The 17075-nt window shown below is 32.8% G+C and overlaps 1 long non-coding RNA gene across 1 annotated transcript in view; it reads right to left on the bottom strand.

Moving 5' to 3' along the window:
- The window catches only part of LOC107545927 (uncharacterized), a 119474-nt gene that overhangs the window by 75317 nt on the left and 27082 nt on the right, over nucleotides 1-17075 (bottom strand). The gene's annotated exons all lie outside the window — the stretch shown is intronic.

Below are 17075 nucleotides of genomic sequence, written 5' to 3'. Positions count from 1 at the left end.
AAGTAGTTTCTACATTTTATTTCTTTTTTATTTAGATGATCAATTACTCTATCAACCTAAAGTACTTATAAGTAACTTGCAGTTATACAGACATATAAAAAATTATAATGCTTCTTTGAAAAAATATTTTAAGCTTCTATTTAAAATATTGCCAGTGAATACATTATGATTTTCCCCCCTAAAGTGTCAAATTTTAACATGTTACATGATGTCAACATAACTTGGAAAGTTTCAGCCTGATTTAAATACAGCAATTAAATCTAACACACAAAATATATCTACTTGTAGCTAATTGCTTTTATATAAAGCATGTTCAGCACTTCTGATTCCTTTTTGTTTCAGAGGAAGAAATCCAGGACTTTCTGGCATAGCTTTATGAGCCTGCCAATTTTATAATTGTCAAAAAAGGTTAACCACAGTAAATTTCTAAACCTTTAAAACAATTTAAAATTATATATATTTCATTGATTTGTTAATGTATTATCATTATTTTTATTGATTTGAATTTTTCTTTCCTGGTAAGTAACATTCCCAGTAAAAAGAAAATCACAATAAAACACAAACTCTTGGATACAAAATAATATCTGGCTAACTTAGGTTTTTAATGAGAATTGGGTTAAAGTTTTACACTAATTTAAAATATAGTATAATATAAACCTTTAACAATGTAAAGAATATTTATCTAAAGTCTATACACACCATTTCAAAATTAAATATATAAATATACGGTTTATAATTTTGCATATTTTTCATTAAAGTTATTGGGGTAACATTGGTTAAGAGTATTATATAAATTTCAGGCATACATCTCGATAATATGATGTCTGTACACTCTATTGTGTGATCACCACGCAAAGCCTAATCTCCTTTTGTGACCATGTTATTCGACTCCCTTCCCTTCTTTGTGCTTACCCCACTTTCCTTCCTCTCTGGTAACAACATTCTGTTGTCTATATCTACGAGTTTGTTTTTTTGTTTGTTGTTTGTTTGTATTATTTATTCATTTGTTGCATTTTTAATACCCCCACATATGAGTGAAATCACACAATTCTTGCCCTTTTCTATCTGACTTATTTCACTTAACATACTGATCTCAAGATCCACCTATATTGCCACAAATGACAATATTTTATCTTTTTATGGCTGAATTGTATTCCATTATATATATGTACCACATCTTTTTCTAATCATCTGTTAAAGAACACTTAAACTGTTCTTGCCCAAATTGAAAACACTATTAGATTAAGAACAAGGATCTTACCCATACATTGATAAATTAACAAACTAATATACTAGACTCTTACTAATGATAAAAATATAATATCACCACTCTGTTGAGAATTCTCAAAATCTGTTGTTAGATTTATGAAAAATGCTATAGAATAAATAGGTAGTTTATGTTAAATATATGCTCTATATAGGAATTCAGAAAATACAGTAATTTGCACAAGAATGTAAATCCTTAAGGGACTATCTATATTTGTCTTTCTTATATCTTCAGGCTTAGCATAATATCAAGCAAACTTACGCATATCTTACATACATGATGAAATTAACAAAACAGTGGTAAAACTACAGGGTAAAGATTGATTTAATTTAATCATTAATGGAACATTAGAATATCAGTAGAGCAGCAACCTATGTACAATCATAATTTTGATTATAGAGATTCACATTCAGAAAATAGTTTCCAAGTTCACATGGTGACTATAATTAGAGACTGTATTTTAGAGGTCATCATATTTATACTTAAGTTTTAGATTTAGCTATATTTTCAGTATAGGAGAATAAACATTATAATTCTATTCCAATAAAATTTTTAAAATATCTGTTTCAAAACAAATCAAATAATTATACATATAGATTAGAAAAGATATATTATTTAGTAATAATTTTCTTGTAGAGTTCAGGAAAAATAGATTTCTGTTATATTTTTCTTCTTCATATAAAGGTAAATATTATAAACACAGCAATGACATGCAGTTTCTCCCAGATAAGAAAGCAATGTGGTATGAATAAATGGAGCACAAGAAACTGTTTTAAAAGCTAATCCATTTTTAACAATGATAATTATACATTAAACTACATACTAAAGATATTTACATCTGAAATAAATTAAATAAATGTTATTAAACTGTCTTTAAAATGCTGTACTGTAGTAGAATGGACATTGAATTGGGTTAATCATTCTAATAACTATTTGTATGAACTTTGGAAACCCTTAACATATTTTCCATGCCTTGAGATTCTAAGCTATAAAAAAGCAGTGCGCCTTAGACTATATTAAGAATTTTAGGCTTTATGAACCATATTCACTCACTTCATAAACTGTCCTTTCCTATTAAGAATAGTGCCTCTGGAAGCTGCATTAACTTTTTCTGGCTAATTAGTTTAATTTTTGTGTAAGGCATAACTTTGTATGCAAGGATATGTGGCTTCATTGAATTCCAATTATTTCCACTTATACTAAATTATTTAGCTTTCACTCACTTTTTGGCCTTTTTCTCTTTTGAGTCTAATGAATTAAAGTCATAAAAAGATTTAGAACAAATAAGATGAACCATTTACTTTGAAACCATTTGATGGGCAATAATGAAGTAGTCATTCTATAATCTATTATCTACATTTAATTTGCATTGGTTACTTTCTCCCAACTATCCTACAAAGGAACAGAAATAGATTGCTTGAGATATTTAGCCTCAGTCCTACATTTATTCTTAATTTCTAGTTCATGATTGACCTTGAGAAAATAAAAAGTTAGTTTAGTATTAACATATCTTAAATTTTTGCCTAATTTAATAATATTATGAAATCTCCAGTCTTTTTAGAGGGCAACCAAATTTATTAATTTACTTAAAAAAACAAACTTTACACTCTTTTCTTTTTGGTATTTTTTAAAATCTGGATCTAATTCTATATTGTTGCTGTTGTTATTTTGCTTTAATAATTCTTTCTTTGTACTTAAAAAAGCCTCAAAAGCCTAAGTTTAGGGTCCTGATTGAGAAAGCAGCAGGCCAGCTAGAAACTTAATGGTGAAATACTAGAAATGGAGAGAGTCTCTGGCTGGCTGGAAACTCATAGGCACACACTGGGAAGAAACAAGAGTCAACAGAAGAAAGCTAAATTTGAAGCACAATTTAAATTCTCCTGGCTCTTGAATGTTCAACACAACCCACATCAGATCCACTGGCAGTGGTGGAAAACTTAAACACTTGCAGAGTAAGCACACAACTGTTGCCCAATTATTGACTAACCAATAAGTTAAACAAATAAAGGTCAGCTCCTACAAGGAAATGCTAAAAAAATTAAATGACAGAAAAAATGATGGGGCAGAGGCTAGAAGCCTCACATAGTGTGGAATACTCCTTATCAAATAAGTTCAGACAGGTTATAAACATAAATAAGTAAATAAAAACTAACATGGAATTCAGAATTGCTACAATGTGCTACCTGAAATGTCTTAGAAATATGAGAGAGAGAGAGAGGGACAGAGAGAGAGAGAAAATTTGAAGAAATATGGCTTAAAGCTTTCTATGTTTGATGAAAAAATATTAATCATAAGTTTCAATGCGTTGATGAACTCCAAGTAAAATAGATACAAATACACCCCCACACAGTACTTAACTACTAAAATTAAAACATGGAAAGTCTTGACAGTTGCAAGAAAAAAACATCTTCCACATACAAAGGAACAAGAATGTTATTAACATATGATTTCTTATCAGAAACTATGGAGATCAGAAGACAGTGGAATGAATGATGTATTCAAAAAATTGGAGAAAAGAAAAAGCTGTCAATCAAGAATTCTATGTGCAGCAAGAATAATTTTTAAAATAAAAAATCAATGTGAATAAAGATATGCCAAAAAATGAAAGACTATGAAAATGTGTTGCTAGTATACCTAGCTTACAAGAAATACTATAGGGAATCCTTAAGCAGAAAGAAAATTATTACAAATAATAAATCAAATCTATATAAAGAGTTCAGAAATAATAAATATAATGGTTAATATGAAAAATGCACAAATACATTTTCTATGTCCTTTTAATTTCTCAAAAAAATTAATATAGATTAGTAGTTGTAATAATCTATTATTTAGTTTATTTTATATATACTAATAATGCTGTACACCATTGTCATGAGGAGAGTGGCAAGCCAAAATTAGAGAAATATATAGGAACAAAAGTATCCAGGGTGAGAACAGTGCACCTACAATACAAAGTCCCAGTTAGGCACAAGCAATCCTGGGAGAGGAGAGAAAATCTGCTTTGTGAGAGCAATGTAAAGCCCTCAAAATTTCCTGAGACTGAAAAAGAAGGAGAACAAAACTCTGCAATTTTACATTGGGGATTATCAAGGTAGAAGGTAATGAAAACATAGTATATGAGCTATTAAGAAGATACCTATAATACATTAACTTATTTAATAGTTTATCTATGCACTGATATACCATTAAATATAGACAAATATCTATCTATTCAGAAATAAATTTGGGGACATAAAATTTCACAGTCTGTTCTTTTTTTTAATCCTCACTCTAGAACATATTTTCCTGGGTTTTTTTTGTTTTTTTTTAAGAGTGAGACAGTGGGAGGGAGAGAAGCAAAGAGAGAGAGAGAGAGAGATCAATATTAGAGAGACACATTGATTGGTTGCCTCCCACATGAACCCCAACCAGGGTCTGGAATTTAACCCTCAACCTTCAGGTGCACTGGCTGGTGCTCTAACCACTGAGCAACACTGGCTAGGATACAGTCTGCTCATTTTTAATTAACAAAAAATTGTGAAGCTTTACTTATGTCATTAAGCATATCTATTATTTTAATTATACTTTACTCTTTTCAGAGTTTATAAAACTCCAGCATATTATTAGAATGGTAACTTCTCTATCTTTGGTATTTCATTTATAGCAATTTATCCTGTTCTATTCATTGTTGACTTAATATAAGGACTTTCACATAAATTTAATTTTAATGTCACATGAAAATGAACCTATACATAAAACTTTGTATAGATAATATTATACTTAGATAATATTAAACTTAGGATGTAAGATATTCAACCCAAGAACTTAAGGCTCAGGGTGGTGCTTTCTGGCCAACTATTTTGCTTGAAAGGTAATAGAGATGAAGAGTACTTTACTCAATTGCCCACTGTGTGTTAGCATTTAATTTAATTCAAAGAAACAGTTCAGTTAGGTAAGAATTATTAATCTCCATCTGGCAGAAAAATCACATATATAGTAAATACTTCCATTAGATGTGAAACATGGTCCTCTTCATCATGTTTTCAAATAAATCACAATTCATAATCTTAACATCATCTCTGTGATCTGTGTGCACCCTATTATGAATTAGGGGGAAAGGAGAAGAATTTATATCTGTAGTACATCTTGGCTGTTTGCTTGTAGTTTAAAACTGTATAAATTATGCAATCTTTCTCCTTTCTTTCATTTAAAATGTGAATCAGTGTTCTGTTGAGAGATGGTATCAGGTGACCATATCGTATTTTGATATTCCAACATTTTTCAACCACTCAGTTTCCTGAAAATTTTTCCTTTCTGGGAAGCATCAGAAGGCAGTAGTGCAGGTATTCTGAGATATTTGTCTCCGTATCTTCTCCAGTTTCTGGATCAGTCAGGCTGTGGAATGTAATGTGGCTATTGAGAAATGTTTTTGTTTTTTCTTTCTTTCTCCATTGTGAGCTTTCTGATATTTCCCTCAAGAGGCAGTTAAAAAACCATTGACCAGAAGTTCCAGGTCTAGCTTTGCCAATTAAGAATCATGCAGGGTCCCCAGTGTATTCCAGGGTGTTATGTATTACGGAAATCATACTCTTCTCACTGACTTCAGAAACCTTGACAGTTCTGCTTTTGCATGCTGGTTTTAAAAATTCCTTGAATTTCATGTTGAAAGTCATATTTAAGATTCTGCCATCTATCAAGCAAACGTGGACAATGGCTTTTATACTTCGTATAATAACCACAAATATTGAATTTACGTGTGTATTGTTATTTAACTCTGAAAATGTTCTTTCTCACAACTGTAATTGATAATCCTTAGGGCATCATTGTTAAAAAAAGAGGTTACAATTGAGGAATATTCGATGATAATATTCTACAATATAGTAACACTTCTGAGTCAAAATCTAATAGAGATGTTTGAAATAATTTTAAGAAAATGTTTGCAAAGCATGTCAAGTTGCTTTGAAGGAAGTTCAATGTAAACACAAATTATACGAAGAAGTGAAACACAGCTGGGGTATATTACAGCGGATAAACTTTACTATTTTAGCTACAATTGTCTGCTGGACATATATTGACAATTTTACTATGTCTCAGTTTTTCTCTCTATAAAAATAAGGAACTTAGTTATTCTCTAATATTCCTCTGAAAATGGTAAATATATGCATATTATCTACAGACTATAGTTTAAATTTATGAAAGTAAAGTGTCTTGCAGTTAAATTATAAATATTTGCTTGCACTTATTTTCATTTAACTTATATCTATGCATAAAAATAGATGGGTGCCTTATCATTTTGGGGCGGAAGATAATTTGAAGAATTTTAAAAATCAAATTTTAATTTATGGGTCTATTTTTGCATATTATTTTGGACTATAAATATAGTTTTTCAATATTATATCTTTCCTCTTATATCACTTTTCCTGAAACATATACATACAATTGTATAAATTGAACTATTCCAAAAATAAAGTTTTAACAACACAATGATTTTATCAAGGCTATTTTTACTTGAACAGTGTTTGTCTACTAAAGCAGGCCTGGATAGATATGGCGCTACTACATAGTAAATCCCATAATGAAGATATAAAGGGCAGTGCACAAACAGCATGCAGTGCAGCTAAATTTTCCTGATGGGATTGGAAATTGTATATAGAATGTTAATTTTTCAACTTGAAGTATGTGAAGGTTTATACAAAGATAAAGGTGTAAATTTATTACAGGAATAGAGAGAAAACATGGAGCTGTAAAAGACCCATTACTTTAGAAAATGACAGAATATTTTACGTGACTTGAGGTAGCAATGAAACTGAAAACACAGTACGGAGCTGGGAGCTTTCAATACCCAGCTAAGGAGATTTAATGAAAAACCATGACATATATAATGAGTGAATAAGACTGAAATCATTAGATATGGACTCATATTTAGATAAATAAATATACGTTATATTGTTTGTATTACACCATTCTAACTGATAAGTTGAAAATATATAACCTGGGGTACATATTAGCTTAAAACTAACTTGAGATTTCTAAATATCTTTGCATCAAATTATCCCATCACACTGCACTACACTGCACACACGCACACACACACACATCACAAACATCATCAACACCCATGCAGTTATCATCAAATATAATTTTTAGAGATGAAAATGTAAGTTCTGGAAGTAAGACATTTGATCTATCCCATTAGAAAAACCATAACTTTTAGACTAAACATTTGAGGTTATGTGCAGTTGGAAAGAGAGGTGAAAACAGAGCTCTGGAAGGTTCTCAGTAAAATCTAGAGGACTTGAAAAGTAAAGAAGATATGGTGAGAGTTGCAGGTATTCAGGTTACAGGGTAGTGTACCAGACTCTAAATGGGTAACAGTACAATGGAGAAAAAAATCCACCCTCTGTATTCACATGTCACTTTAGAACTGAAACCATTTTAACATGTTTGCTGGGTCATTTTGTTCTCACAATTATCCTGAGGTAGACAGGGAAAAACAGACTAGATGCATTATGCACCAAATTATAACACTACTTATGTTCATATCCTTTACCTAGTCTACTTTTTCTTTCTTTGCTTCTTTAAAAATTGATAATAAAGTTCATCTTCTAATATGAAGGCATTTTGTTCAGATAGATATTTGGCTTTATTAATGAAATGGGTACAGGTGATTATAAAAAATATGCACAGCATTAGATTAACATTGAGCAATTTATATAATTTCTTAAGTTTATTAAGAAAATGTTCAGACAACAGATAGCATCGTGCATATTGTATAAGTTTTCTACGATTCTGTAAACAAATAACCACAAACTTGGTGGCTTAAACAATACACATTTATTCTCTCACAGTTTAGGAGGCTAGAAGTTTGGTATCAGTATTACTGGGTTAAAATCAAGATATGTTGTGTTGGCAGGGGCCACAATTCCTCTGGAGGCTAATGGGAGAATTCGTCCCATGCTTCTTTTTTCTTCTGTTGCTGCCAGGTTCATTGCTTTGTGCCACATAACCCCAATCTGTGCTTCCATAGTCAAGTTGCCTTTCTTGAGTATGTGTGTAATCTCCCCTGGTCTCCTTCTTATATAGATACATGTCATTGCATAAAGGATCATATCCAGATAATTCTGGATAATCTCATTTCAACCACTTATTTTTATCATTTCTTCAAAGGTTATGCAAAAGCCTCCCCCCCCATCCCAAATAAAGTAACATATACCTTGTTGGGATATTCTTAAGGTACTAGGTCCTGATATCCTTAAGGGACATTATTCTGCCTCTTATAGTTTTCTTTCTGGCCTCCAAAATCCATGCCCATGGCATGAGGAAAATGTATTCACCACATACCAACATCCCCAAAGTCTCAATACACTAAAGCAGTGATTTTCAATCTTTTTCATCTCATGGCACACATAAAGTAATTACCAAAATTCTGCAGCACACCAAAAAATATATTACAGTTTTTGCTGATCTTACAAAAAAATTGGTATAATTTTGATTCATTCACACTGGACAGCTATTGTTTTGTTGGCTGTCATTGTTTAATTTGAGAATCTAAAGGAAAAGAGGTCAGTGCCCTGACTAAATAGTAAGGTATTGCAAATTTTAAAAATTCTTGTAGCTCACCAGTGTGCCTGCCTCGGCTCATCAGTTGAAAATCACAGCACTAATGCATAAACACAAGCCCCAAATGTCACCTAAATACCATCAGTTCAAAAGTGCCAAATCTCATCATCTCAATTGTGTTTGTCATCTCTTCAGCCCTCATAAAAGGTTGCCCAGCCACACAATTGGTCTTCTTCCTAGTGCCTGCTTTCCTATGAGTCATTGTCCTAATTTTTCTATCTGAATATACTGAGAATTTCCCAAATCATTAATTAAGTGCAGGTTCAATTTTACTTGAAAGTTTTTGTCCTAATTTATGTCTGTCCACTGCATTTGTTTTCTGTAAGGAGGCTATAACATCAATGTTTTGCTTGGAAATCTCAGCTAATGTTTAAGTTTCTTGCTTACAAACTTCACTTTTCCAAGAAATCGTAGGGCACACTTGAGCTATGTTTTTCTACCCCTATAGAGCAAGGACTGCTTTTCCTCTGGCTTCCCATGATAGATTCCTAATTGCCTTCTGAGCTATCTCCAGAAGTGCCTTTAATCCACCTTTCTACCCATAGTCTGTTTATGCGACTCTATCATTTTCATATTTTCTATCATGTGCTTCAAAATTCTTCAAGCCTCTACCCATTATCCGATTCCAAAGCTCTTTCCCCATTTTCAGGAATTTATTACACAACATCTCATATCCTTGTACAAAAATCTGTATTAGTTTTCTATGGCTTATTTTGCAAATTATTACAAACTAGGTGACCTAAAAGAACATATATTTATTGTCTCAAGTTCTGGAAGCCAGAAGTTCAAAAGCAGTGTAACTCAACCTAAATTAAAGGGTTGGCAGGGCTTCCTTCCCTCCAGAGGACCTATGGGAAAATTTGTTGCATGCCTCTTCCACTCCTCGTGGTGGCCTCTGTATCACAATACCTTCTCTGTGTGTATTTCAAATTGTGTCTATCTACCCTCCTTTTATAAAGATAAATGTGGTTGTATTTAGGACCCAACACTTAAGATCTTTAATCACATGTGCAATAATATCATTTATTTTCTACATAAATGAACATTTCCAGATTCTAGGCATTAGGACATTATTTAGTCAACTACACATGTTTACATACCATTGCTTGTTCAAAAGCAGTTTTACTTTACTTAATGTCTTGAAAATTTTGCTATTTCCAAAATTTCCCTTTTGTATTAAAGCATGATCTCAATTATTGAAGGAACTAAAGTATTTTTTTTTCCAGAATTTCAAGTTAGATATCATTTAAAGGATTTTAGAGTATGTACTATTTTATTGTCCGATTTTCCTATTAATATATAACACACAGGCTTTATTTAGAATAATGGCATTTTCTTAGTGGGCTAACTATTAGATGTATTTATATTCTATTTTCTGGCATTCAGTAAATGGTTGGTCATATAAATATTATTAAAGGCCTAAATTTTTACATTATAAGATGGAACATTCTATTTGTATTTTAAGACACATGGCATTTCATTGCCTTCTGGTAAAAGCCACAGCTAGAACATTAATGCATATCTTTAATATTCTCTGCTAAGAAGCAGGTTATTGCAAGAAAACCTGCTGATTTGAAGCAATAGGCTAATACAAAAATGTAGCAATTATAGATATACTACTATGCTGCAGGAATTGCCAGTCTCTTGTATTTTAGCTCATTGCACTACAGTCTTCTTCAAAGAACAAAATGAGACTCCAGCATTTGCTCCTGGGGAGTGAAGCTGTTGCAGTTTGATTTGGGGAATGACACTTCCAAATGTCTAACTACCTGTATTTGAAATGCAGATACTTACTCTCTCACAGATCTGCCTGGCTATCTGCTTATCATAATTGAACATGCAGTTTGAATCACTTAGGAAATCTGAACCAAAGAAAGCAGGATTATATCTGCTTGCTCATTAGTGAAATGCAAATGCGGAGAGCAATTAGGGTCTTGTCTTAGGGATATAAGATAGTGTGTGTTTGAATAAAAAAGTGTCATAGCACAAAACAGTGTAGGACATAATAGACTGGAACCACATTGCTTGAGGTGACTCCAGCTATGCTCCTGAGCCTGTGTGACATTGATCAAGTTATTAATCTCCTTTTCAGTAAAATACGGAAAAGGACTACGGTCAGTTTTATTATTGTTTCAAATTATTCTCTTCTTTCCTCAAGAGGCATACGACACCTCCTGACACCATAGTGTTGTGGTGCCCCTCCAAACATTGCTACGCTATTAATAATCAAGATTAATCATGTGACTTGTCATTGGCCAAAAAAATGTGCATGGAGTGGCCTGTACCACTCTGCGGCAGAAGTTGCGTGAAACATCACCAAGTTTTGCCTTCACCTACCCCACTTTTGCCAAGGACAGTTTGTTCTCAGGTAAAAGATGACCTTTAAGCCTGAATCTCTCAGAATTAAGAAGCTGTGAAAAATAGAGCCACAGCCAACCCACAGACGTTAAAAAGGATGGGCAAAATACCAAACTCACTCCTTTGTGAGCCACTAAGATACTGAGGATTGTGCAGAACTGCACATACCTAGAAAACGCTAAATAATACAAGTATCTATTTAATGTGCTTATTATGGCTAAGATTCAGAGAGGGCAGTTGGTAGCACTCTAGGTATATAGAAGTATGCAGATATGTTTTCTCAGTATTATTGTTACTATTTTAAAAATCCAAGGAGTGATGGTATGAGGGATTTTAAAGGAGTAAGAAAAAATCCTACTTCACTGGTTATAATGTACTACACTGAGTCTAGGAGTGATGGGTATATTTTTCTAATTCTATTGGGAAATGAACAATAGAAACTGATTTTTGAAGGTGTGAGTTTTCAAATACTCATGAGATTTATTCATTCAAGAAAAATCAGATAATCTCCCAAATCTTTCATATTTCATATGCCACTGGCCCCTCCCCGAAAACAGTAACAAAACTGGTGATTATATTATTTCAGAACCTAAATTCATTCTTGATTCTCCCCCAACATAATAAGGCTTTATTTGGAATAGGGTAAAACAGCTTTCAACAATGTTGTTTTTGATAATCAAAATTACTCTTAGGAGCATTAGACTGCGTTATTCATGTAACATGCAGGAGCCCAAGAGGGTAAAACTTTTCCTAAAAAGCCACAGTGATGCCCTGTTCTCCCCCTAAACTCCAACCCTATCCCATAAACTCCACCCACTGGAAATGTAAGTGGCCACACTTGTCCTTCGAACGTCAAGAGCCTCTAAAGTAAGTGCACTTGATGATTCCAGGTGTATTTCACCTGTAGTTCTATAATTTAGTGTGTATATATACTCTAAGTAGATCACTAGATCCTCATGAGCAGGAATTGATCTCTTTTATTTCTATTTATCTAGTATTGGCCCTAGATGATGGTCAGATTAACTACTTGGTTCAGTTTTGTCCTGCACATTAACAAATTACTGAATATGAAATGTTAATAGCTGTCAGAGAGGCAGGTGGAGGGGGGCTGGAGGAAAGAAGGTGAAGGGATTAGCCGAAGAGCATATATGCACAACTCAGACACAGACAACTGTGTGCTGATGGCCAGAGGGAAGGGGGGACTGGGTGCAGGTGGGCAAAGGGGGGACATGGGGACATCCGCAATAGTGTCAACAATAAAAGTAAAGTTAAAAAATACGGGGCAACTGAAACAAACATACTTTATTCCCTCATTCTTCTGCATGTTTTGTTCCACTGATCTCCAAGATCCATCAGTCCAACTTCCTTAATGGTCTTCTTATAAAGGAGGGTTTTCTAGATTTTCAAACAAAATTTGCTTTCGGTAGCCTTTTCCTTCTATTGTGTTCATTATATCTAAAATTCAATGATAAGTCAGATAAATATATGATTTGTGAAGGAGCTCTTATTGAAAGTATAATCAATGTAAAAGTAACTTTAGAGGTATCATGGATCCAGTAATGTCAAATGCCAGCCAAAATTTCTGACTTGCCCTGATTGCCATTTAGCACTGATAAGTAAAGTCAATTAAACTTTCCAGGGTCAATTGTATTTTTAAAAGAGTTTTATTTATTATTAATATGTATTGGGTACCAATAATATGCAAACCATTATAGGAAAGCTAAACTTATACATAATGACCTTTTCATTACTAAGCTGCATAAAAGAGACTAAAATGCTGTTAGCTAATATATGTAAAATAATTATTTTGTTCAAGTAGTATGTTTGGTACATGCATTTAACCTATTTAACCAATGTAATGACTCAATATAGTAAATATTACTATAATTTCAGAATTATTAAAGAATCTTAGCTTGATCAAGACTGTAGAACTAAGACTTTGCAATCAACAGAAGACATGTTTATGTCATTGAAAACAGGTTTGTACCACTGTAAATTCTGAGTTTTAAATGTTACAATATTTGCCTTCTTATATTTCATTCATAAAAGGCTTTGGCTTTTGTTTGTTTTGTTTATTATAGTCCAGTGTGGACTCTATGGCAGATATAATTTTAGGTGCTGGAAAACAGTAAACAAAATAAAACTAGCAAAAAACCACAAAAACAAAAACCAACACTGGCCTTCATGTTTCTTACGTTCCACTGGTTTAAATGTCCTCTCCTAACATTCTCTTCAAGTTATTTAAAATAGTAAATAAAACATACAAAGCCTGTAGTAACTTTACCAGGTAAAGGGATGAGACAGGAGACCTACAACACAGGGTATCCAGAGACAAAGGCATGAGTGACACATGATTTATTGGCCACAGCAAACGAAACTGCTTGAATCTAGGGTTTCAGAAAAGGTAAGAACACACTGACACTGGATGTGATAGCATGTTACAGATTCTGAAGTGTTATAAGAAATAGAGGGATGATCAGATTTTTGTTCTAGAGGTAATTTGGGTGACTAGGAGGAGTTAGGTCATGAGGAAGCAAGGGGCAGGACCATGGGTGTGAGACTGGGAAGACATTATTCAAATACCGCCAAAGTCAAAGTGTGACTTCATGGTTCTGACTTCACATAATGGCAGTGGAAATGGAGACTACTGTGATATAATCTTAAGCAAGGGAATAAAAATAAAGTTATCCAAAAGAATGTCAATATAGATATATAGCAGTGCTTTTGAAAATGATTTTCTTCAATGATGGTAAAGTTCTATAAATCTAGACTGTCCTATGCAGTAGCCAAAAGCCACATGTGGCAATTGAGGTTTAAAATGTGACTAATTGTTTCTTTTAAATTGAAATATTATCAGCTATGGCTCATGACTATCTCGTTGGCCAGAACAGGTCTACATTGTGGGTGAAACTAAAATGCATGAAACAATTTGGGGGAGATAAAGCAGTAAAAAAAAAAAAAAGAAGCTCAACAGGCTATGAAAATTGAATCTAAAACAGTAAAAATTAATGGTTAAAAAAAAGCCAACAACAAGGGTAAAATTGGAAGGAAGTAGTGAAAAAAAATATGTATCAGTAGAGATTAATGAGTAGAATAGAAAAATGTACAAAGCAAAAGTGGATCTCAAAACCATTCACTCATGGAAGGCTGAGGAAAATAAATAATTAAAAATCATTCATTACAAAAGAACAGATCCTTTACTATTTATTTTCATCCACTACTAATCAAGTTTGTACTCTTGCTTTCTCCTAATAAAATGGGTAATGAGGTTAAGTCTAACTGTCTAATGCATTTTGGGGGAGACATTTCATTTAAAATGTCATGCAAATTGAAATTCTAGTGAACTTTATAATTCACTATCAATTCTAAATAATTTACTATCTTATTTTTTCTTCAAATTCACTTGTGATAGACTATAGTGTTTTGATTTTTTTTGTTTTTAGCATTATATGAAAAGTTCTGTATCAATTTTATACACGGAGATTAATATGAACATTAATTTTATATCAACCAATTTTTACCCCCCAGTCTTATAATTATTTTAAGATTATCTAGTATGGGTTTCTACAGTAATTTTTACCTATTTATTATTATTTTATTATAGCTAGATACAAAACATAGATTTTCATTTTCTACATATAGTAAACACATGTATTAAACTCTACTAATCAAGTTTGGGGTCATATTTGATTTAATGATATGAATTTGACCATGTTTTACCAATTACTGATTCAAGATAATTCCCAGATAATTAAACAGGATAAAAAGTACTCAAATGTAATTTTATTTTCTCTCAAATATAATGATATTTGCATGTTTAATGTGATATAAAAAATCATTTACATTTTAGAGCTTAATACTAGTGGCTTTTGCTTGATTTTATATGTACGATGCATATCACATATATGCTATTTATCGCACTAGTTATAGTTTTTCATATTTGAAGTATAATAAATGGTAATCACAAATAAAATAATAGCCAGTGATAAAGTAAAAGTCTGGCTTTGGTTGAACTAACTCTCTGTCACTAACCATTTAAAAAGTAGAGATGGATTCTTCCAGACTTTCTTCTACAAATCTATCTTTATATACTTTTTAATGCAACAATATTCTTTATCTTTCGATTCAGCTGGCCAGTTTACTGTTGTTTTCTTGACGTCTTTCCTTGCTTGTTAATATGTTGACTTTAATGCCCATACTGATTGTGTTTCGGAGCACACACGCATCATGATCTATGTACTCAGTCCCCACTTGATACATACGTAGGTTGTCTTTAATATTAAGATAATACAATGTATAACCCTTGGACATTTTTGTGCCTATACCTTTGCACACGTGTACCATTCATTCTTTACAATAAATCCTTGAAAGTAGAGTGGCTGATTCAAATAATAGTCATTCTTTAAATTTTGTTCTCAAATTTCTGTACCATTTGAATTTTAGACAGTTACATGTTCAATCCTGTTTTTCCTCAGGCTCTCAATAATTTTTTTTTTAAATGACAATCAAAGTATCACAGATTTTTGTTTGTTTGTTTTTTTCCTAATTTTTTAAAGTAATTAAACATCTGTTGATATGTTTGTTAAACAATTTGTAAAAAATAATTTCAAGTTTTCATAAACTTTTAAGAATAATAAAGAAACATTAAAGATGAACTCTGTAGACATCTTTTCCTTGGCCAGCTGGCTTGATGTTTGGCTTTGCCAGTAGAGGGTGCTGGAGAGACATTGTAAGGCCAGAGAGGAAAAGAAAACTTCTTGAAATGGGCTGTTTTTCTACATAATAACCAGAAACTCAGCTGGAACAGGTGTGTGTGCAGGGGCTATTTTTCTCTACGGTGGCCCTGACGAATAGATTATGCTGGCACTGACTGGCAAATACCCCCATCAGCCAGCAGCAGGCAGCCGGTGAAATCCTGTGGCTCAGAGCCTGTGGCCGCGCCGGGCCCAGCAGGCAGGGGCTTCTCCAGATGAGCCGAGGCTCCCAGACTCTCCAGGTTCCCGCCACGGGCAGGCTGCTTGTTCCTTAGGCCGCCACTCTCCCCGTTACCTGGAGCTCAGTGTTAAGTTGGTGCCCACGCCTTGAATTTCTAATTCCTTGTTCATTCTCTGTCTGCCACAGAAATAGTAATTATCTTGTGAAATTTCAACTTCTGAATTCCTTAAATTTCTCCGTTGACCTTTTACTAGATAAAATTGATTTTAAAGACAATTTTCTGTTCCCTTTACTACTGTCATTCCTCTCTCCCAGCAGGATCTAGCTGGTAAGTTTAGTTTTCATGTTTTGTGGTAGTTTTCCTTCTGATTTTCTACTTTTTCCCCCCCTATTTTTGAGGCCCCAATACCCAAGTAATGAACAAATGTATTCAACAATAATTATTGAATGGTCAAGTGTTTTCCTGTTACTTTGAAAGAACATTTTTTGCAGTTAAACATGCCATGACTTGCTCTTTTTGTTCTGCTAAACTGCCTCTGTGCACCACTTCAATGCTGGGCCATTTATTTCACATGTTAATGTATTTGGAAGCAAATTAACCTATATTATCCTGTCTTCTACTGGGAAAAAAAAAATTCAACTTGAGGTTTCCCAGGGTAATTATTTCTCTATTTTTAATTTTTTTTATAATTAACAATCTCTTCCTTTTTTAAAACTTGTTTCTGAACAACCTTCTTAAACTGTATTTTTCCAGGATACAAAGTGTTTTATACTTTTGTAATTCACTGTAAGGATAAATTGGAAAAACAGAATTTTAGAACTTCATCAACAAAATTAAAATATCTTAATTTTACTCCTAAATTGCCTGTGTTATTTAGTTCTCAGTTTTCAAATCTAGACAAGAGGTATTCTGGCT

The sequence above is a fragment of the Miniopterus natalensis genome, chromosome 3 (assembly GCF_054644295.1).
Source record: "Miniopterus natalensis isolate mMinNat1 chromosome 3, mMinNat1.hap1, whole genome shotgun sequence".
Lineage (NCBI taxonomy): Eukaryota > Metazoa > Chordata > Mammalia > Chiroptera > Miniopteridae > Miniopterus > Miniopterus natalensis.
Note: the sequence above shows the minus strand (reverse complement) of the source record. Positions and strands in the feature narration are given on the sequence as shown.